The sequence below is a fragment of the Malaya genurostris genome, chromosome 3 (assembly GCF_030247185.1).
Source record: "Malaya genurostris strain Urasoe2022 chromosome 3, Malgen_1.1, whole genome shotgun sequence".
NCBI lineage: Eukaryota > Metazoa > Arthropoda > Insecta > Diptera > Culicidae > Malaya > Malaya genurostris.
This window is the reverse complement of record NC_080572.1, coordinates 173,616,785-173,638,564: the sequence shown is the minus strand read 5'-3', so window position 1 is coordinate 173,638,564 and position 21,780 is coordinate 173,616,785.

Sequence of the window (21,780 nt, the reverse complement as noted above, 5' to 3'; positions counted from 1 at the left end):
GCTACGTCGCGCCACACTACTTGACTGATCCCCGACGATGGATCTAGCCTACACCGACGGAGAGTTTCCCGGAGAAGAAAAATTCTCCCACAACCGGCGCCTCCGGTACCCGTCCACGGCCCGACCGTAAGGATGCCTGCGTCGATCCAATGATGCCGGTTGGAGGATGGCTTCCGGTTCACTGGTGCCCCGACGACTCGAATCGGTGTTGTGGCGTCTACTCGACTAGTGAAGGATCTAGCCTACACCGACAGAGAGTTCCCCGACGATGGAAGTTCTCCCGAAACCGACGTTTTCGATACCCGTATACGATCCGACCGAGAGGTTGCCTGAGTCGATCCAGTGATTCCGGCTGGAGAATGACATCCGGTTCACTGGTGCCCCGACTATCTTAACGGTACTACACCACGATCTACTCGTCTAATCCCCGATGAAAGATCTAGACTACATCGACGGAGAGTTCCCCGGCGAAAGAGGCTCTCCCGACACCGAGTCCCCTGTTGCACCACACGGGACACACGAGAGAGTGCCGAGGTCGATCCGGCGATTCCAGTTGGACCATAGCTTCTGGTTCGCTGGCGCCCCGACGACACAAATTGTGTGTGTGTGTGAGGGGGGGGGGGGGGGGTGGTCGTGTGGCAGGGTGGGTTGATGTTTGTGTGAGTGTGTGTGTGGGTGTAGGGTGGCAAATAATGTTCCTCTTGTTAGTTAGTGAATATATGAATATAATAGTGAAGACAACGATTAAACCCATTTTCATGAATCATGATTCAATTCAAGCTATCGTTGTCTTAAAATATACTGTGCAATTTTATCCAGACTTCTGGTTCCAAAATTATAGAGCGACGAGTGTCAAAACATTCAAATTGTCATTCAAAATGACGATGAAAAACTGGTACGCGTCGGTACCTGCGGCTTTGCACCGTTCACAGCGTGCAGGGTTGCGACATTTAAATCTATATTTTTCAGGTATGTAATGTGAAATTTGAAAATCTTTTATTCAATTTGTACCTATTTTTTAGTATTATCATAAAATCATGATAACGATGCTTCTCTATAAAAGTACACTTATTGCCTCTCTCATATAGAAAATTTATACAATCACTTGAAAAATTGACTAGTGAAAATTGGCCCTGAGGGTTAAGTATTCTTTATCACCGAGTTGAGCAATGTCTGTGTGTGTAGGTATGTATGTGAGTATGTGTCAAATGATGTCAGTCATAAAATAAAAAATCTCATAGTCCCATAGGTTGCTATTGAATTTCATTATGCTTTCTTAGGGTAAAGTACGATGAAAAAACGTGATTAATCCACCTAGCAGTGAGATGATACCTTTTTTTTATCAATACGCATGTGTTTTGCATGGATATTCTTAGGTGTTTTAGTTCTCATGACATTATTTTAATTATCGTCGTTTTAAACGGCAAATTGAGATTTTAATCACTCATTACCCTGTAATGCCGAAACTGCAAAACATATCGAATTTCTATCTTAGCGTGTGACAATCGATTGAACATTCCATGAGATGTCGAAGTAAGTTCCACTTTAGAGTTTTTCGTCATTATTTATGGTACTTCCAGAGCCGGTATTCAGGAATTAGCATAGCCCAAAATGATTCGAATGGCCATAAATTATTACGCCAAACAATTCACATGAAATTTATAAATTCATCATCTGTAATTCCAAAATCGGATAAAATTCACCAATTTTGTATGGGACCTTAAGTCCTGTAATATTTGTTTTTGAAGTTCGATTTGGTCTTTTTTGAGAAAATGATTGAGCTTTGAGAATCGATTCGATACTGGAACCGGAATTCTAAAATCGGTGTAGCCGAAATTAGTTAAATTCACCTGAGGAGTGTGTAGACATCTTTGAGAAATTGTAGTGCGAATTAAAATTTGGGGATACATTCCGAATCCAAAAACGAATACCGCTCAAACTGAAATAAATTTATTTGGTAATCGACTATCCAAATCTGCAAACCCGATAAACCTGATTAATTTATGTGAAATGGACATTTTTATACTAATCACCCTGCATTTTCTAAACCAGAAGTCGGAGCTGACTAAAAAGTAAGAGGTTTTATAGGATTTTAAGACCTCTCATTTGAATCATAGACGATTCTTAGATTTCATTTGAATCTTAGATCGGTTCAGCCATCTACGAGAAAAATTAATTGCATTATTTTAATTTCGTTTCACATATCATCCTGTGGTTCCGCAATCAGAAGTCGGATCCAAACGTAATTCAGGAACCTTGTTTGGGAGTACACAACTTTTCATATGAATCTGAGTTTGTAGAAAACGGTTTAACCATCTCCGAGAAAATTGAGTGAAATTATTTGTCACACACGCATTTGCTGATCTCGACGAACTGAGTCGTATGGTATATGGAAGTCATGTTCTTCCAGCATTTATTGCTGTAAATAGTTTAAATCAATATAATTATGGAATTACTTCCAACTCGATAATGCTGGTATCATCTGGTTTACATATGCCATATTCGAAAGATTATGTTGCCAAAAATGAACCGTGCTAAAATTGGTCCGAGGCAAATTGTCATAAAAAAGGATGCTGTACACAGCCTTTTTGGTACTTAGAAACAATTATATGTAACAGTATAAAAAATCGTGTTTCATGTTGCTCCCAAGCATTGCTTTTTCATACAGCGCTCAAAATTCCTTCTACTGGAATAAGGCTTACACAAAAATATCGATATCTCCGTTAAAAATGGACGGATTTTAACAATCTATGGCTTGTTGGATAGGTATTACCGAGCGAAATCTAAGTTTCGAAACATATTCTGTTTTCAAGGTCAAATGTGACAGATACTGTCAAAAAACTGAAAATTTTGACATAAAACTTTGTATAACTCAAAAAGTAAACATCCGTTCTCAAAACCATTCAATAGCGTTCTGGGTGACGGGGAGACCATTCATTTGCGACTAGTTTGATCAAAATCGGTCCAGCCATCTCTGAGATCTCGACCTCTTAGTTGACAACACACATACAGACACACACACATACACACACACACACACACACACACACACACACACACAGACATTTGCTCAGTTCGTCGAGCTGAATCGATTTGTATATGACATTCGGCCCTCCGGGCCTCGGAAAATTTTTCGAAAGTTTGAGCGAATTCTATACCTATTTTTTATATATATAAAAAAAGGTAAAAAGTGTAAAATTTTTCTAGGTTTGGCTCAAAACTGATTCAATTTGTAAGCTATATTAGTTACTTACTAAACGAACCGACTTCGGCTATACTGGTTCCAAGTTCCCGATTTCAGAAGTACCGGAAATAGTGGTCAAAAACTTTTGATGATTTGATCGAACTCCACAAACATAGGCTCAAATAGAAGTTCCTATAGTCTCATAGGTTACTGTTTAATGTGTGCTTAATCATTTAGTGCGACGATGTAAAATGAAGAAAAACTATTATCAATTTGACATAACTGTTCACTAATTGAAAAGTTCATGTTAGTTCATACCCAAAGAAAGGTTTTATTTTATTCAAGATTGAAGAAAAAATTTCTCGACAGAATCTTCTAATGATATTTTTGGAAATATAAGTAATATGAAAAAGGCATCATGAAACCACCAGGTGTATTAGAAAAGGTTTTTTTTTCATTAGATTTTCTCAATTTGAAATCATTTTATTCTTCACAACACTACATTGTTCTATGTTTTTGTGGTCCCGACCGCAAGCAATTTATTGTGTCGTCTGTATTAGATGAGGGACGAATGCGAAACGATATCTCTACTTATAGATCATTCGAGATCTCTTAGTATTTCCCGTGTCTGTTTCTTCGAATACCACTCATCATATTTTGGACACTCTGTTGGCGAACTATAGCGGCCATTTTGTTCCGCCATCTCTTTATCTCAGTCCCTTCACCAACTTCGGTTTGAAAATTGCCTAACATTTCTCAGTTATACGGATTTGACAGCAGTTGGATGGATTGATGTCCTTTTTGAAGAAATCCACCCGTTGTCTCGATACCATTGTAGCACTTCTCCACTCTTTTCACAACCTTCTTCAGGCACTCCTGATTGTACTCATGTACTTGTACTGATATTTTTTGTCCGCAACAATAAATACCTTGTTAGATCATAAAGTTTCTGGTGATTTTTTTAGGAAAAAATAATTTGAAGTTACTAGGGACATCAACACCACCAAAAACATCACAGAACTTTTGTCCGGCAAGCTGTCCATAATTCATCTTCACGTGCTAGCGGAAATGTTCGAGAACGCTCATACTCCGACTTCATGATTTTTAAATGTGACTACTTCGGATTTTCGAAGCGGGTTTCGAAAATAATTTTTCTTTTCGCGGCTTCGATCAAATATATATTCATGAAACAAATTGAATTGAGATTAAATTTTCCGCTCTGAAGGAGGGAAACCTTTCTAAACAAACTGCTGTCAAAACACTCCGACTACTAGGATCGCTATAGTAGAATAAACAGTGTGTCTTTAAACGACTCATGCTTCAACACCATATTTTCAGCTGGTTGACAGGCATTGGCAGAATTTTAAGCAACTACTTGAAATTCGATTGCTTTGGCACTGTCGGAGTGTTGACCTCGCAGTTTTTTTTGGGGCCAAAACGATTGATGAGAAATGAATTCAAACTTTAAATTGAATTTCCTTTTTTTTGTTTGTATTTCTTTTTGGATATCAGCCATCCCACTAGCAAAACAAACATTGACGTTCATTCGTTTGATTTTGCCGGCTGTACCCTGCTGCGCTCTCACTTTCGGTAGCTTCGGTAGGCTAGGGACGGCTTGACGCATATACAAGTTCTTCCGATGATTCGTACCGCATCTCTCCGATCGATCGGACGTTATTTCGTGCTCTTAAGCAGTGCCGTGTGTGTTTTTCCTTGCTAAAGGTTTTTTTTCTCACACATTCGATAGTTTACCAGACTAGTATAATAGTGATCAGACGGTGCCTATCATCAAAAACTGCCGTTATTCTATTGTGTATCCAAGAGGGTTTGCTCTTTGTTTGCGGTGCTAGTGATTGTTCCCGTGCGAAGGTTCCGCACACCAGCAGCAGAGACAATCATCTTGCTGACCTTGAACTGGATTAGTGGTGTCTAGCTAAGTATAATCCTAGTGTTTTGATTTTTAACATTCTACCCGTTTATCTCAACATATCTTAATAAAGCGTTTGTTTACTTTACTATGAACGAGGGCGGAGGGCGTCCTCCCTCAAATGATAATCTCTCCATAAAAATGGATGGCATAGAACTCCTGGATAATTTATCTTCCCCTGATAACCCCTCTCGCACACGCGTGTGGCCAACCGGTTCTGCGGGGCCCTATGTGGTATACTTCCGGTCCAAAAAAGAACAATCACTCAATTTGATGCAAATATCAAGTGAGCTGGCTAAGTACTACTCGGACGTTATCCAGATAGCAAAAGTTCGAGCGAAAAAGTTGAAAGTTGTCGTGAAAACCCTCGAGCAGGCAAATCAGATCGTTCGCCATGATGCCTTTACGAGGAATTACCGCGTTTACATACCAGCTCGGGAAGTGGAGATTGACGGCGTGGTTAGTTAGGCGAGTTTGACCTGCGAATACCTTCTGAAGAGTGGGGTTGGCTGTTTCAGAGATCCTGCTCTTCAGAATGTTAAAATACTGGACTGCAAGCAATTGAGTTCAGTAAAAATTGCAGAAGATAAGACAAAAACGTATTCTTCGTCAGACTCATTTCGGGTAACTTTCGCTGGATCTGCTCTTCCCAATTACGTCCTTCTGGGCAAGGTTCGCTTACCTGTACGCTTATTTGTCCCGCGGGTAATGAATTGTACCAATTGCAAGCAGCTGGGTCACACAGCCACCTACTGCGGCAATAAGCAAAGATGCATTAAATGTGGAGGGGAACATGCAGACGAATCATGTGGCAAAAAAATTAGAGGGTTGTATTCAAGACACGACCGAGCACAATAACATTAAAAATTAAACGTTTCTAGGATCTTCATAATTAATACAAAAATAAAGATGATAATGATGATGATACACTAGACTAAAAACATATTCAATTGACTAATTACAAACTTGCTCTAGTTTAAGCGCTGAGATTGTTAGCGAATGATAAAATTGACAATTAGAATCTTTCTTGATTATTGATTCTATTCAATTTTGATCCCTTTCCACAAATTTTTACACTGTTAAGTTTTTGAATAACGTCCTTTAACTAGAAGTCAATTATGATGAATTCAAAGTTACTCGAAAGCTCAATTTTAGATACAAACAACCTAAACATTTAAACCTGAACAAATAAAACTTTTATTTTATGATAATAATTTTCGAGAAACGTACAAACTTATTAATTTTATAAACAGTTAATCGATCCAAGAAAAGATTTTATTTATTTTAACGAAAGATGTTGTACCGTTACACTCAGTAATAGCGTAATTTTATTAATCCTTCTTCAACATCGTCAATAATCTTCGGAAAATGTCGGTAAATAATATGGCAACAATACGAGGAAGAAAGCATGTGAAACAGTCCTCATAAAATATTTAGTTATTTACATTGATTTTCGCTTTGGCATATTAGGAATATACGGAATGGATACGCAACAAAATTCCGAAATTTTGTTAATATTGTAACTTGATGTTATTAACATATGAATGAACATTGTTATAGTTACAACGCGTGTAGTCATCAGACGTTTATTGTTTTGCAGCAAATAATAATTAAACTGAAACTGGCGGTTAACCAAATTCTACGAGGGTTCCTATTCAAAGGATACATGTAAAACCGCAGGTAAACTTACTTTGAGTTTATCTTTGATAGTATATGATATTGCATCTAATTTAACTGTATATGTGAGCCTGTGGAACTCATTTATACTACTAAACCGAGGTGGCCGCTTTTAGATAAGTTTCAGAATTTAATTTTGAATCTTTTGAAGCGTTCAATTCCTGGTGGGACAACAACTTCTGCAGTAACATTGTCACGTTTTGTTCGTATGGGAATTGAAAACACCGATCCATCAACAAATTAAAACATTTTTAGACAAATTAAAATATTTTTAAGCTTACAATATTGAAGCTTTGGAATAATTTAAATTAGGAAAATCCATTAACAAATCATCGAGCAACAAGCGCTGCAAATTAGATCCGCAAAAAATCTATCGCCGATAATTCTAAATTGGCCTGATAGTTACCAGAGAATTAAAATGAAATACTCAATTCAAACCAATTTTTCAATGGTATGCAATTGAAATATTCAAATAACGTCATCTCATAAGTTTAAGTTAAATGTTCCCGAATCGATTGGTTGTTGAATTATATAAACCCATCAACAAATGACTGAGTTATAAGCGTTCAAAATTATGACAGAAAAATGTTACGCGATTAGTTTTGCATGTTTTAAATTGACACCCAGCCTCGGGAAGCGAAGTGTAAGGCATTTTTAATGGCAAAATCGACCAAAAATTTGCTAAATACAAGGGATATTTCAAAAGAATCGGTAATCACGCTGATTCGGTTCTTCAATAGCTAGATGATATATAAGATATTCAAGCGAACACGGTGTTGCGCAGACAACAGGAAATTTCACCAACACATAATGCAAAAGCGACAATCCAGCGAGCGAACGCATACACAATCCAGTAATCAGCTCACTGGACGAGCTACTTGTTTCATTCGCAGTCAAGCATCGACTAGGCAAAGAAATATTGTGCAGCCTATATTTATAGATTTCTCTTCATACTACGCATAACGTTGCGGTGTTTTTTTTATGCATGACGCAAAGCCTCCTATGCCGAACAAGAAGTTGACGTCATTTTGCACAACGGGGATTGGTGGATGAAAACATAGGTCGATTCTAACCATTTTTTCAATAGTATGCTATTGAAATACTGAAACGACGTCGTCATACATGTTTAAGTTAAAAGTTTCCGAATCGATTGGTTGTTAAATTATAACAATCCATCAACAAATGACCGAGTTATTAACGTTCAAAATTATGACACAAAAAGGTTACGCGACTATTTTTGAAACTTTTAATTGACACCCGGCCCCATATAGTGAAGAGTAAGGCATTTTTAATGCCAAAAGCTTCAAAGTGTCTTTACTGTGGGGAAAACCCACATGAATTGAATTCATGTCCCGCGTACAAACTGCGCGGAGAAAAATTGAAGCAATCTCTTAAAGAACGTTCCAAACGAACTTTCGCAGAGATGCTGAAGAACACCATGCCACCTGTCGAATCGATGAATCTCTTTGATTGTTTGCCTACCGACGAGAATGATTCTGATGACCCTCAAGAGGGATCATCCTTTACTATGCCTAGCGGTTCTAGGAAAAGAAGGACAATCTCATCTCCTAAACTGCCTTGTAAAGGCCCAAGGATATCCATTGCGGGGACCAAAAAAATTACAAATAGTCGAAGTGCTTCCCAAAAACCGAAGCAAAAGGCTCCTGGTCTAGCGAACTTAGCATCAGACCAAGAGTTTCCTGCACTTCCCGGTACACCAAAAACCCCGAGTACCCCTAAAATACAAACTGAGAATCAATCAAGTGCTGGAATACTGAAATTTTCTAACATTGTGGACTGGATTCTTAGAACCTTCAACGTCACTGATCCTCTCAAGAGTCTGTTGATGACATTTATGCCAACAATTAAAACATTTTTGAAGCAGTTGACTGCAAAATGGCCCTCCTTTCAGAGATTGTATCCTTTGATGGCTAATACATCGAACGAGGTTAAGGATGCAATCACTGTACTACAGTGGAATAGCAGAAGTATCTTCCCGAAAATTGATTCCTTCAAAGTTCTTTTAAATAGTTTGAAATGCGACGCATTTGTTTTGTGTGAAACCTGGCTGACCTCAAATGTAACCCTCAACTTCCACGATTTCAACATAATTCGCCTGGATCGAGATGATCCCTACGGATGAGTACTTTTGGGGATCAAAAAGTGCTATTCCTTCTTCCGAATTAACCTCCCATCGATACCAGGTATTGAAGTTGTCGCATGTCAGGTCAGAATTAAAGGCAAAGACCATTGCATTGCTTCCATCTACATTCCTCCAAGGGCCTCGATTGGGCATCGGCGGCTAAGCGATATCATTGAGCTCCTTCCCGCACCAACGTTAGTTTTAGGTGACTTCAACTCACATGGTACGGGTTGGGGTTGTCTTCATGATGACAATAGATCAACCGTGATCTATGATCTCTGCGATAACTTCAATATGGCAATTCTTAATACGGGAGAAATGACACGGATTCCTGCACCACCAGCAAGACCAAGTGCGCTGGATTTATCCCTTTGCTCGACATCACTACGGCTGGATTGCAAGTGGAAGGTGATCCCTGATCCCCACGGTAGCGATCATCTACCTATCGTAATTTCAATCACCTGCGGATTACGACCATCGGAGACAATCAATGTTTCGTATGACCTCACACGAAATATTGATTGGGAAGAATACGCTAATTCGATGTCTGAGAAACTCAAAACAACACAAGAACTTCCTCCGGAGGAAGAGTACACGTTTTTGGCTGGCTTGATTCTCGACTCCGCGATTCAAGCTCAGACGAAACGTGTACCCGGCGCGAAAACTAACATCCGTTCTCCCAATCCGTGGTGGGACAAAGAGTGCTCATCATTGAACGCGGAAAGATCTTTAGCATTCAAAAAGTTCAGAAAATATGGAACACCTGATAATTATCGCAATTACGCGGCGCTAGAAAAGCAAATGAAGAACTTAGTTAAAGCAAAAAAACTAGGTTACTGGCGACGGTTTGTTGACGGATTAACAAAAGAAACATCGATGAGCACTCTTTGGAACACAGCCCGACGAATGCGCAACAAAAACACCATGAACGAAAGCGAGGAATATTCTAACCGCTGGATATTCGATTTCGCTAAAAAAGTATGTCCTGACTCTGTTCCGGAACAGACGATCATGCGCGTCGCCTCATCAAACAGAAACGAAACACCTTTTTCGATGGTAGAGTTCTCACTTGCGCTCTTGTCGTGTAACAATAAAGCTCCGGGGTTAGACAAAATCAAATTCAACTTGTTGAAAAATTTGCCTGACTCTGCTAAAAGACGTTTATTGAATTTATTCAACAGGCTTCTTGAGGATAATATTGTCCCACATGACTGGAGACAAGTAAGAGTTATCGCCATTCAAAAACCAGGAAAACCAGCCTCCGATCACAATTCGTATCGGCCGATTGCTATGCTTTCTTGTATCCGGAAATTGTTCGAAAAAATGATTCTGTTTCGTCTAGACAATTGGGTCGAGACTAATGGCTTACTTTCAGATACACAATTTGGTTTCCGCAGGGGCAAAGGAACGAACGATTGTCTTGCGTTGCTCTCAACAGAAATTCAAATGACATTTGCTCGTAAAGAACAAATGGCATCAGTTTTCTTAGACATCAAGGGGGCTTTTGACTCAGTTTCAATAAACATCCTATCTGAGAAGTTGCATCAGCATGGTCTTTCACCAATTTTGAATAACTTTTTGTATAATCTATTGTCCGAGAAATACATGTATTTCGCGCAGGGTGATTTGTCGACAATACGATTCAGTTACATGGGTCTTCCTCAGGGCTCATGCTTAAGCCCCCTTTTATACAACTTTTACGTAAACAACATTGATGAATGTATCAATACATCTTGCACGCTAAGACAACTTGCCGACGACAGCGTTGTGTCTATTATAGGACCCAAAGCTGCCGATCTCCAAGGACCATTACAAGATACCCTCGATAACTTGTCAACATGGGCTCTTCAAATGGGTATCGAGTTCTCTACGGAGAAAACTGAGCTGGTTGTATTTTCAAGGAAGCGAGAACCAGCACAACTACAGCTTCAACTAGGGGGTGAAAACATAGCTCAGGTCTTCACATTCAAATATCTCGGGGTCTGGTTCGACTCCAAAGGCACCTGGGGATGTCATGTTAGGTATCTGAAACAGAAATGCCAGCAGAGAATCAACTTTCTTCGTACAATAACCGGAACTTGGTGGGGTGCCCACCCAGGAGACCTGATTAGGCTGTACCAAACAACGATATTGTCCGTAATGGAATATGGGTGTTTCTGCTTTCGCTCCGCCGCGAATACGCATTTCATTAAGCTGGAAAGAATACAGTATCGTTGTTTGCGTATTGCCTTAGGTTGCATGCAGTCGACTCACACGATGAGTCTCGAAGTGCTCGCGGGTGTCTTACCGTTGAAAAATCGATTCTGGGATCTCTCATATCGATTGCTAATCCGATGCGATATCTTGAATCCGATGGTGATTGAAAACTTCGAAAGTCTTGTCGAACTCAATTCTCAGACCCGTTTTATGTCCTTCTATTTTGATTACATGGCTCAGAATATTAATCCTTCTTCGTTTGTTTCCAACCGTGCTCATTTCTTGGATACTTCTGATTCTACTGTGTTTTTCGACACATCCATGAGAGAAGAAATTCGTGGAATTCCGGATCACGTGCGCCCTCAAGTGGCCCCAAATATTTTTTATAATAAATTTAGAACAGTCAACTGTGAAAAGGTGTTTTACACTGACGGATCAAACATCAACAGGTCCACAGGCTTCGGTATCTTCAATCAAAACATCACCGCTTCTTACAAACTCAGTGATCCGGCTTCAGTTTACGTCGCAGAATTAGCTGCTATTCAGTACACCCTCGAGATCATTGAAACCTTGCCCAATGACCATTACTTCATTGTCACGGACAGTCTAAGCTCAATAGAAGCTCTCCGGGCAATGAAGCCAGGAAAGTATCCCCCATATTTCCTGGGGAAAATACGGGAACACTTGAGAACTTTATCTGGTCGGTCTTATTTAATATCCTTAGTCTGGGTCCCATCACATTGTTCCATTCCAGGCAATGAAGAGGCAGACACGTTGGCAAAGGTGGGCGCATTAGAAGGTGAAATTTATGAAAGACCAATTTGCTTCAACGAATTTTTCAGTGTATCTCGTCAAAGGACGCTCGAAAGTTGGCAAACTTCATGGAGTAATGGGGAACTGGGACGATGGTTACACTCCATTATCCCAAAGGTATCGACGAAACCTTGGTTCAGAGGGATGAATGTGGGTCGGGATTTCATTCGGGTGATGTCCCGGCTCATGTCTAATCATAACACCTTGGATACGCACCTCCGGCGTATCGGCCTCGTGGAGAGCGGTCTCTGCACTTGCGGTAAGGGTTATCACGACATTGAACATGTTGTCTGGGTATGTACCGAGTATTGTGGCGCCAGATCACAGCTAATTGACTCCCTTCGGGCCCGAGGTATATCACCCATGGTCCCAGTACGAGACGTGTTGGCCCATCGAGACCTTCCCTATATGCTGCTCTTATATCAGTTCATAAAGACCATTAACTTACAAGTCTGATCTGCTGAAGGGTTCCACAACATCCTCCTTCAACCTCGACCCTAACATCCGCTCGAACCTCCCCAACTGTCGTCTGTCCACCATCTTCATCGAAAAACTAACAAGATCTTTCTGCTGTCACTAATTTTTGCTCCCCCGTCCCCGTCTCTTCACCATCTCGATGTCAACTAATTAGATCTTATCGCTGACCTAAGTAGTTTCGCTCCCTTACCACCTTTTTCAACAACATAAACTTCTCTCTGTTTCTTTCCTTCTCTTCCACAAAATTCACCACCACGGAGAGCCGCTCAAGTCGATGATCATGCGGGCCATCAGCCGGCTCCTCGTAGTCGGGGGTGTTTTCCGCGGACCCACACGAACGAAAAGATGCGACCAACAGTGATGCGTACCGGCGTCGTGCCGGTTTGCTCCAGCGTACAAGATCCAGCCAGCCACTGCCGACCACCCGTTGAAGACCGGATCTCCCAAAGCTCGTATGGTGTGAAAATAAAAAAAATCTAGTTTAAGTAGTTTAAACATATGCCCTCGGCATCTTATAGCTTGCCACCTTTATTGAAAAAAAAAACGAGATTACTGTTGGTTAGGATTCCTTTAAAACTTCATCAATTTTGTCTTTGAATTCAAAACTATACTCATTGCACAAATGAGTATGGAATGACGAAGCGATTATAAAGAGGACACAATCACAAGGGACTGCTATTGGCAGGGTCTGCGGCTTCGTTCGGTCCCTGTTGGTTGACTTCTCCATACTTGGCTATACTCGTTCGTCCACAAAATGCAATTACCAGACAATCGTTTCCACTCGAACAATTACGTCAAGTAATCAAACAAAAGGATCTCTTGATACCACACAGTTTCATTTCGATTTTTTGTGCCTTGATATGTTCTTGTCTATTGGAACTTATCCTCTGAATGGTTTTCCTTCTGCTCTAAAGAATGTAGTTGCATTTGCTGTTGCAATCGGCCACAAATGCTTCCTATCAATTATATTCGAAATAATTTATCAATTTCAATCAACGAATCGATTCATCCGGACGATTCTTATAATTGATAGTAACTTTATTAAAATAATGGGATTATTTTCCTTCACAATCTTCTCAGCATTATTCGCATGAAGCCCATATTTTCAATGTTTCCTGTGAACAGTTGCAGTACGATACAGATGACAAACTATACCTATAATCTTGATAAAGTTTTGCATTCGATTTCAATGTCAAAATAATTTTTGAATTTGGAATATGCTCAATTGCAAATTTTCTTTCCTATCGACGCCTTTCGTTATTTGATTGTAATGCAAATGTTTCTTTTCATGGCTTGTTTTCCCTGTTTCCACCACAATTAGAAAAGACAGAATATGGACAACACTTTTGGCATTTAAGCTTCGAGTAAAGAAACAACAGTAGCTTAGAATATTGTTTAATGAGTTGAGAATCATTGGCATTGGTACATCAGTGTGCAGAGAAAATTTCATGAAGTCACTTTCGGGTGTCCCGTCTTGGAATTGTGCCTTTTCATCCTATCTCAAGCAAACCGTGGTTTTTAGTGTGGGACAACGATGTGGACGATCTGTCGTGCACTTCCAAACGAGCGATAGTGAACACACATTGAACTGCTTGATTGTATTATTAGCTCTTACTAAACGCTTGCATGATAATAGTGCAACAGAATGTGAGAAAACTAGGATTTGAATGTCACCGCATCAGCTATGTGTTCCGTAATAAAGAGATACCGATTATCATTTCTCATCAGAAATGCAAATTCAAACATCCTATACCGCTCTATTGATGTGAACACCAGAACAGTAAGATAAAAACTATTGGTCACAATGGAGACAGAACAAAAATTTGCTCTACATCCATTCTCTGTCGTCATCATCGTCATATCAGTCATATGCTTACCGTAATAGTGCCAAATAACTCTGGAAAACGATTGACAACAGTTGCTGTACTTTTGGGATTTGTTTGGTACCTTGGGGAACTGATTGACTTCATACACGCAATCAGAAATCGTTTTAGTTTCGATTCCGTAATCGTATACCGATTACTGAATGTTCGACATTCGTAACCAACAAGGATAATTACTCATTTTTTTCTTCTTCCATTACGTCTTCGTGAACTGGGACTTGTTCTGCAACAGTAGATGGAAGCATTTGTTAGTGCCCGATACAGGCATTCTATGCATCATAGGAATAATGAACCTAACACTATAACGCTATAGAATAGGTTCCAACACGATACTGGCAAAGCCCGTAGCTTTACATTTAATTAATACCCCATTGATTAGTTAATGGTCTGTGTAGATTGCGAGAAAATTATACAGCTGGCTTTGGTAACTATTCATATATGTTGATAGTAAGCAACATCCATTCAAGGAAGGTGTATAGGTCAGTGTTTTGTGCATTCGCCGTTGGTACCATAATCGCTGGACACGATCCGCGCCTAAAGCTTTCAGTAGTTCACAGAAGCGATGTCGATGCTCCGTCTGATTGGAAAGTTACTTCCGACTTGCCTGTTTGCTAGTTTACCGGTTGGGGAAGAGTTGCCTGTTGATTATATTTGCCTGGATGAGTTATGTTTTGTGCAACATGAAAATATGTTTTGTTCCTAATGCTAAATATATATATATATATATATATATATATATATATATATATATATATATATATATATATATATATATATATATATATATATATATATATATATATATATATATATATATATATATATATATAATTGTAGCTAATTGTAGCATTAGCAACAAATCATTAAATACTTGACTTCATATAGTAAAAAATCCGAATCTCTTATATTTTTTTGATTATGAATTATTTTGACGCACTGACGCTCGCATATTTTTTGCTTTCGTCCATTGGTTTGTCGATTTCGAATTTTGTTGGTCGTTCTTCTATTAGCTTGTTTTTGTTACCACCGACCATGCGAAAATGATAGTGGTAGATGGGGTAAAATGCACCCTCTAAGGAAATGTAGCGAAGTGACGATTATCTGAACATAGAGGCAGGATGATCTTAAACAAGGGATAAACATCCATCAAAACAACGGATTAAGGCTCATGACAACCACGGGGCAATATGCACCCTCATAAAGCTTCTTCTTCTTCTTCTTTAAAGAAAGCTTTAGACATTTCGTTGACGAAATATTTGCCAGGTGGAAGATTGTTCACTATAATTCAATAAATTGATAACTTATGGATAATTTTTGTAAGCATTATGCCTCACACAATTCGGGTCGTTTTGTCCCCAAAAATGTGAGACAATAAATTTGATGATTTTTCTAGAAAATTGCAAATACATCGTCTGTATTAGAACTAATTTCAGAAACCCGAATGATTGGCAAAGAAGTTCACTGGTTACAAAATTAAAATCGCCTTCCTCACCCTAGAAAATTACTACGAAAAGAACATAAAAAATTACTTATAACAGAGACATAATTGGTTTTTTAAAAGTTTTCCAGATGTGATTGAACCATCGCTACCAAAATTGTATAGTAATCTGTTGTTATGGCGGACTTTCAGTTTCATTAAAATTTCAGTGAAAAAAATTGGTAACTTTTGAGAAAAGCAAAAGGTGCATTATGCATCGGGGGTGCGTTTTACCCCATCTTCCCCTACTTGTTCAAATTTTTAAAATGATGTACAATTGTTGTAGATCTGTTGTTCATGTTGGACACGCTTACTTAAACGCTTTTTGGGGTGGATTTCTATCCCATAATGGAAATCTGTTTTAAATTATTAAATTTCAATGTATTTACATATAAACGGTACAGCTTCGTTTCAAAACCTATCGTAAAGAAGCTTCTATAATCATGTTTTAGTTTGGAAATTTTTTCCATGAAATATATTTTTTTTGTAAAACAAGCCCCTAAATACGTCTTTACCTTTATCCAGTATTTTACAATCGATTTTAAAATTTTTTGTTGCATTGTAAAGGCTTTGAAATTGTTTTTTTTATAAATGGTAAATTTTATTTCTAACCAGTTAAAAAGAGCACTTATTCCAATGAATTTGTGAGCAACAACTTGCAATTAACGCCATGTGTAGGTTGAGCTATGGTATATTATTAATGTAAAAGATAGGAAGATGGGCTGCAGCGGATGAGAAATCATGTGTAGCAAGCTGTTAAACATTGGGGTAGCATCAGTCACGTACCCAGAGGGGGGGCCCGAGGGGCCCGGGCCCCTCCCGAAATCAAAAACTGGTATATAATTATTTAGAAGGTCTAAGACATGTGTTGCAGAAATAACAAGACAGTGAACGTAAAGAAATGTAACACAATAACAGTTTCAGTGGAAAAGTTTAAAGTGTCTGTTAAAAACACCCGTAAAAGGCACACCGAGAATTAGGTACATAAGCAATCTTCAGTAACATTATTTTTTTATCTTTGGGCCCCTCCCGAAACGAAATCCTGGGTACGGGCCTGGGTAGCATGGTACAAAAATGATAAGATATCCCAGTATAACGAACAAGTTTTGTTTCTTTTATTTGTAAAGCCAAAAATATCGACATCGCTTCACTCGTGTGTAATACAACTTCATTGAATTTTTTTTATCATGTAACTACTTTTACATACAAGATAGACATTGATATTGTTCAGCAATGTTGTAGCTTGCAATATCCTTTATATTTTTCTCACTTGCGATGTTTAGATATTTTGCTGCAGAAAAAAAGTTATTATCAAATTTACGTATTTTTCGTTCCTACCAAAACACTAACATAAGCGCTCTCGTGGGGTACATTTTTACTCCAGGCAAAGTTTGAAAGGTCTTTGCTCAGCCGGTCAAGTGAAATAACAATAATAAACCAGGGTAAATGAATGATTAAACATCATATTGGATTATCGTAATGTTTGATTTTGGTTATAGCATACCGTAACCAAATAACGGAGGTTTGAAGTAGCGCTGGGGTAGAAACCTGGATTCAGTGTGGGCAGGCGTATCTTTTTCAAAAAAATAATTCTTTCTGTGAGTTTTTCATTAATTTGACTTTTTCAATCTATGTTTCCACCCAGTCATTGCAAAAGTGAACTTAGTTATGGCGACTTTACGTCAAGTGCTTAAAAATGGTTTCTTTACCTTTTTCTTAAACATAAAAATGGGCATAGAATTAGCTCAAAACTTTTCGGCGGCCGAGTTTCATATACCATTCGATTATGATCAACGAAGGGAGCTAATATCTGTGTTTTTGTTTGCATGCGTGCGATGTTTCGAAAAAAAATGAAAATGCAATATTTAAAGCTATTGTATGCAATTGTTTCGAAGCACTGGAACGACCGTGTACACTTTGTCATGTTTCGAATTTAGCACGGTTTATTTTTGCAAAATATTCGTTCGAATGTGACATTTTCGTTCGAATCGGATTATTTCGATCGAATGCGAAATTTCGTATTCTGTATATCGAACGAGTTCGAGTTTTCCATACAAAAGCACCACTCCATCGAATTACAGAATGCAAATTTCGATCGAAATACAGAATAGGGGTTATTGCAGTGAATTCAACCTATTAACTAGATAACTAGATCATTTCAAGCTACTTACACCTATTATTGATGTAAAAACAAAAATTCATGCATCCAATTCTGTTTTTACTATAATCGAAAAACACAATTGTTGTATCTTATAAAAATGACAAACAAAAACTATATTACAAATGGTATTACTTTCCGAAAATTTGATATTTTTTCCGATACAGTAAGAATTTTTTTGCAAGGTTTCTTTAAATAACATTTTATTGCAAGGTATCTCTAAATGTCCGGTTTCTATTTGGCACGATATTTTCTCCCTATGTAAAAACAAAGATGACGTATTACATAATTTTTGAGAGTATTTTTAGTCTTAACCAAACATCTAGAAGAATGTAAAAAAATGTTCTCCCGTATATTGTATCTGTATCTTGTAATAATGTATAAATCACTAATAAAATATAAGATAAATGCAATAAAAAATAACTAAAATATCCCAGAATTTGCTTAATTGTTGCTGGAAACTACCCAAATTTGATAATAGAATATGTATAAAAACTTGCTTAGGGCTTGTACAAATTTTCATCTCATTAGTGGAATCACAATATTATTTTGCCGATGCTTATGCTTAAATGAACTTGCCTAGTCTAAATTTTCCTGTTTTAGGTATATAGCTGGTTCAATCCAGAATACCTTTTGCTTCTCTTAGTGAATGTTTGCTGAAAATAACCAATTGAATTGTTTTAGTAAAATTTATGTGGCAATTGAAACCTAGCAACAAATCAACGTAGTTCGTTTCAATTCCATTTTTTTCTTTCTGTCCAAAATTTTTACATACATTACGAATCACAAATCTATAGTGTTAAACTATTGGCTTAGTATAATTTGAAATGCGACCTAATATCCTAGTGGTGCAATGATGCCTTTCTTGTATCATTTATGTTTTTACTGAGAGGTTCATCAAAAAGTTTTTCTACTAGCAGAAAAAAACGAAGTTTTAAATTCACATCACTCTGTAATTCCGGAACTGGAAGTCGGATCCGAATAAAATTCAATTGCAACATATGTGACCATAAAACCTTCCATGTGAGCCACAGTGAAGTTAGGTTCAGTAATCTATGCAAAAATGCAGAGAGTTTCATTCTGGAAGTTTTGACCACTATTTTCGGAACCCAAAATCGGATCGTTTGGTTATCAGAGTTACACTGAACGTCAATCTGTCATAGTTATAATCACTCAATACCGACACTCCGTAAAATTTACGAATAATGCATAAATATAATACCGTCATTAGCTGATTTCTTTTGTTTCGAAAATAGAGTTTTTACCATTAAGGTCACTCGCCTTTTCGGGCGAGAAAAACTTTCTGACCTTATTTACGGGGATTGGGAATTGAACCCAGCTAGGCAGCCTGAATGGCATCAACTAAAACTAACTGAAAACCCGACACTCGGAAAAATAAAAAAATAAATCAGCTAAATTTCGTCCACAGAATAAATTCATGGCACATGGTTTCGACATACTGTACAGCATATTTAGAAAGCTTAATGTATGAAGTCCAACCTAAACGTTCGTGCTATATTGTAGGTGATGTGAATGTCCAAGTTAATATGATTAACCACAACATTTTGACAAGATATAGGGCACTGTTAGATTCTTACAGTTTAATTTGTACAAACTGTTTTCCTACCAGACCTACTAGTAACAACATACTTGACCATGTTTTATGTAAACTTTTATGTTTATGTAAATCGAGTACGAAATGACACTATTTTCAATAACCTTAGTGATCATTCACAAATATTATCAACTATTGAGCATTTTGTTGAAAAGGATCCAATGTTACTGACAAAAAAGGTCATTAATCGTCGTCAAATTAATCGCGAATTTTCAAGTTTTATGAACTGTATTGATATCAATGAAAATGCAGAATCTATACTTCAATCAATAATGTATGCATACAATTACTTACTTGAGCGTTATAGCAGAACAGTAACAAAAACTATCAAAGTGAAGCGTTCATACTGTCCTTGGATGTCTTTTGACCTTTGGACTCTGATAAAAATAAAGAGTAACTATCTCCAGCGCGTCAAAAGTAATCCGACAGATTTACATCTCAAGCAAATGCTTCTACATATCTCTAAAAAAGTTGATACCTTGAAAAAAAATAAAAACAATTGTTTTACGAAAACATGCTTAACAAAATACACCTCACTCAAAATTTGAAAAACTCATTCGGCTTAACCAAGAAAAACGATAAGATAAGACCTCATAGAAAATGGTAGAAGAATTGTTGATTGTAAAGAAATATGTCAGACCTTTAATGACTATTTCTCTAGCATTGGACAAAGACTAGCAAAAAATATTCCAACTAATACTAGCATTAATCCTTTAAGCAATGTTCGTTGTGTTCGTGACTCAATATTTTTACGTCCCTCGTCAATCGCCGAAGTTACATTGCTGATACACAGCCTAGATAATAACAAAGGCAGTGGTTCCGATGGCATATCAGCTAGTTTACTAAAAGAAAATTGTACAACGTTTTTTAGGATTCTCTCTAAATGTTTTAATGAAATTATTCTGTCCGGTTATTATCCCGATTGTCTAAAAATCTCTAAAGTCATTCCTATATTTAAGTCCGGTAATCGATGTGATTGTAATAATTATCGTCCCATATCTACATTATCCGTCTTTAACAAAATTTTTGAAAAACTATTAGTCACCAGATTGCTTGACTTTTTAAATAAACATAGCGTCTTCTACCAATTGCAATACGGTTTTAGACAAAGTTCTGGCACACAAACTACTATTATAGAACTAGTTGACAAGATAATGAGTGAAAAAGATCGTAAGAATATTGTCGGTGCCTTATTTCTTGACCTTAAAAAAGCTTTTGACACGTTAAACCACACGATTTTACTCGAAAAGCTCGAATGTTATGGTATCAAAGGCATTGCCAACAGCGTTATTCGTAGTTACTTGACAAATAGGCAACAATTTGTATCCATTGATGGCGAACGTAGCAACCTCGCTCCTACGAAAATTGGTGTACCACAAGGTAGTAATATAGGACCTTTATTATTTCTCTTATACATAAATGATTTAGGCAATTTGAATCTTAACGGTACTCCAAGACCCTTTGCCGATGATACAGCCTTATTTTATCCCCATCATAATATCAGTACCATTATAAGCTCGATGAATAGTGACCTAGATGTCCTTGACAAATATTTCAACGCTAATTTATTGTCATTGAATTTACTTAAAACGAAATATATGATTTTTCGTTCCATGCGAAAAGTGTTACTAATTCATGACGTCATGCGAGTTCAAACTGACCTTCGACGGAATCCCAAGAAGTTCTGGACATTTGTCAACTCAAAGCGAAAATGTTCATCCATTCCTCCAAATGTTTGTCTCGACGGCGTGGAGTCTAACTCAACGGTGGATTCGTGCGAGCTGTTCGCAACATTTTCCGCTTCGGTATTTGCTGGAAATACTGCTTCCGACGCCGAAGCTGATGTCGCTGCTATGGACGTTCCTGAAAATTTAGTGCGTATGGATACGTTTATAATTACTCCTGAAATGATTCTTGCCGCTGCGAAGAAACTGAAAAAATCATATTCAGCCGGACCTGATGGAATACCCGCTGCAGTTTACACTAATTGTACTGCTGCTTTAGCTGAGCCTCTGTGCATTATTTTCAACAAATCTTTCGAGCAAGGCATTTTTCCTGAGATTTGGAAGCAATCCTTCATGTTCCCTGTATTCAAGAGTGGTGACCGTCGTAATGTAAGAAACTATCGAGGCATAACAAGTTTATCTGCTGCTTCAAAGCTTTTTGAAATAATTGTAAGCAATGAGATGCTCTTTCGCACTAAACATTATATCTCAACTGAACAACATGG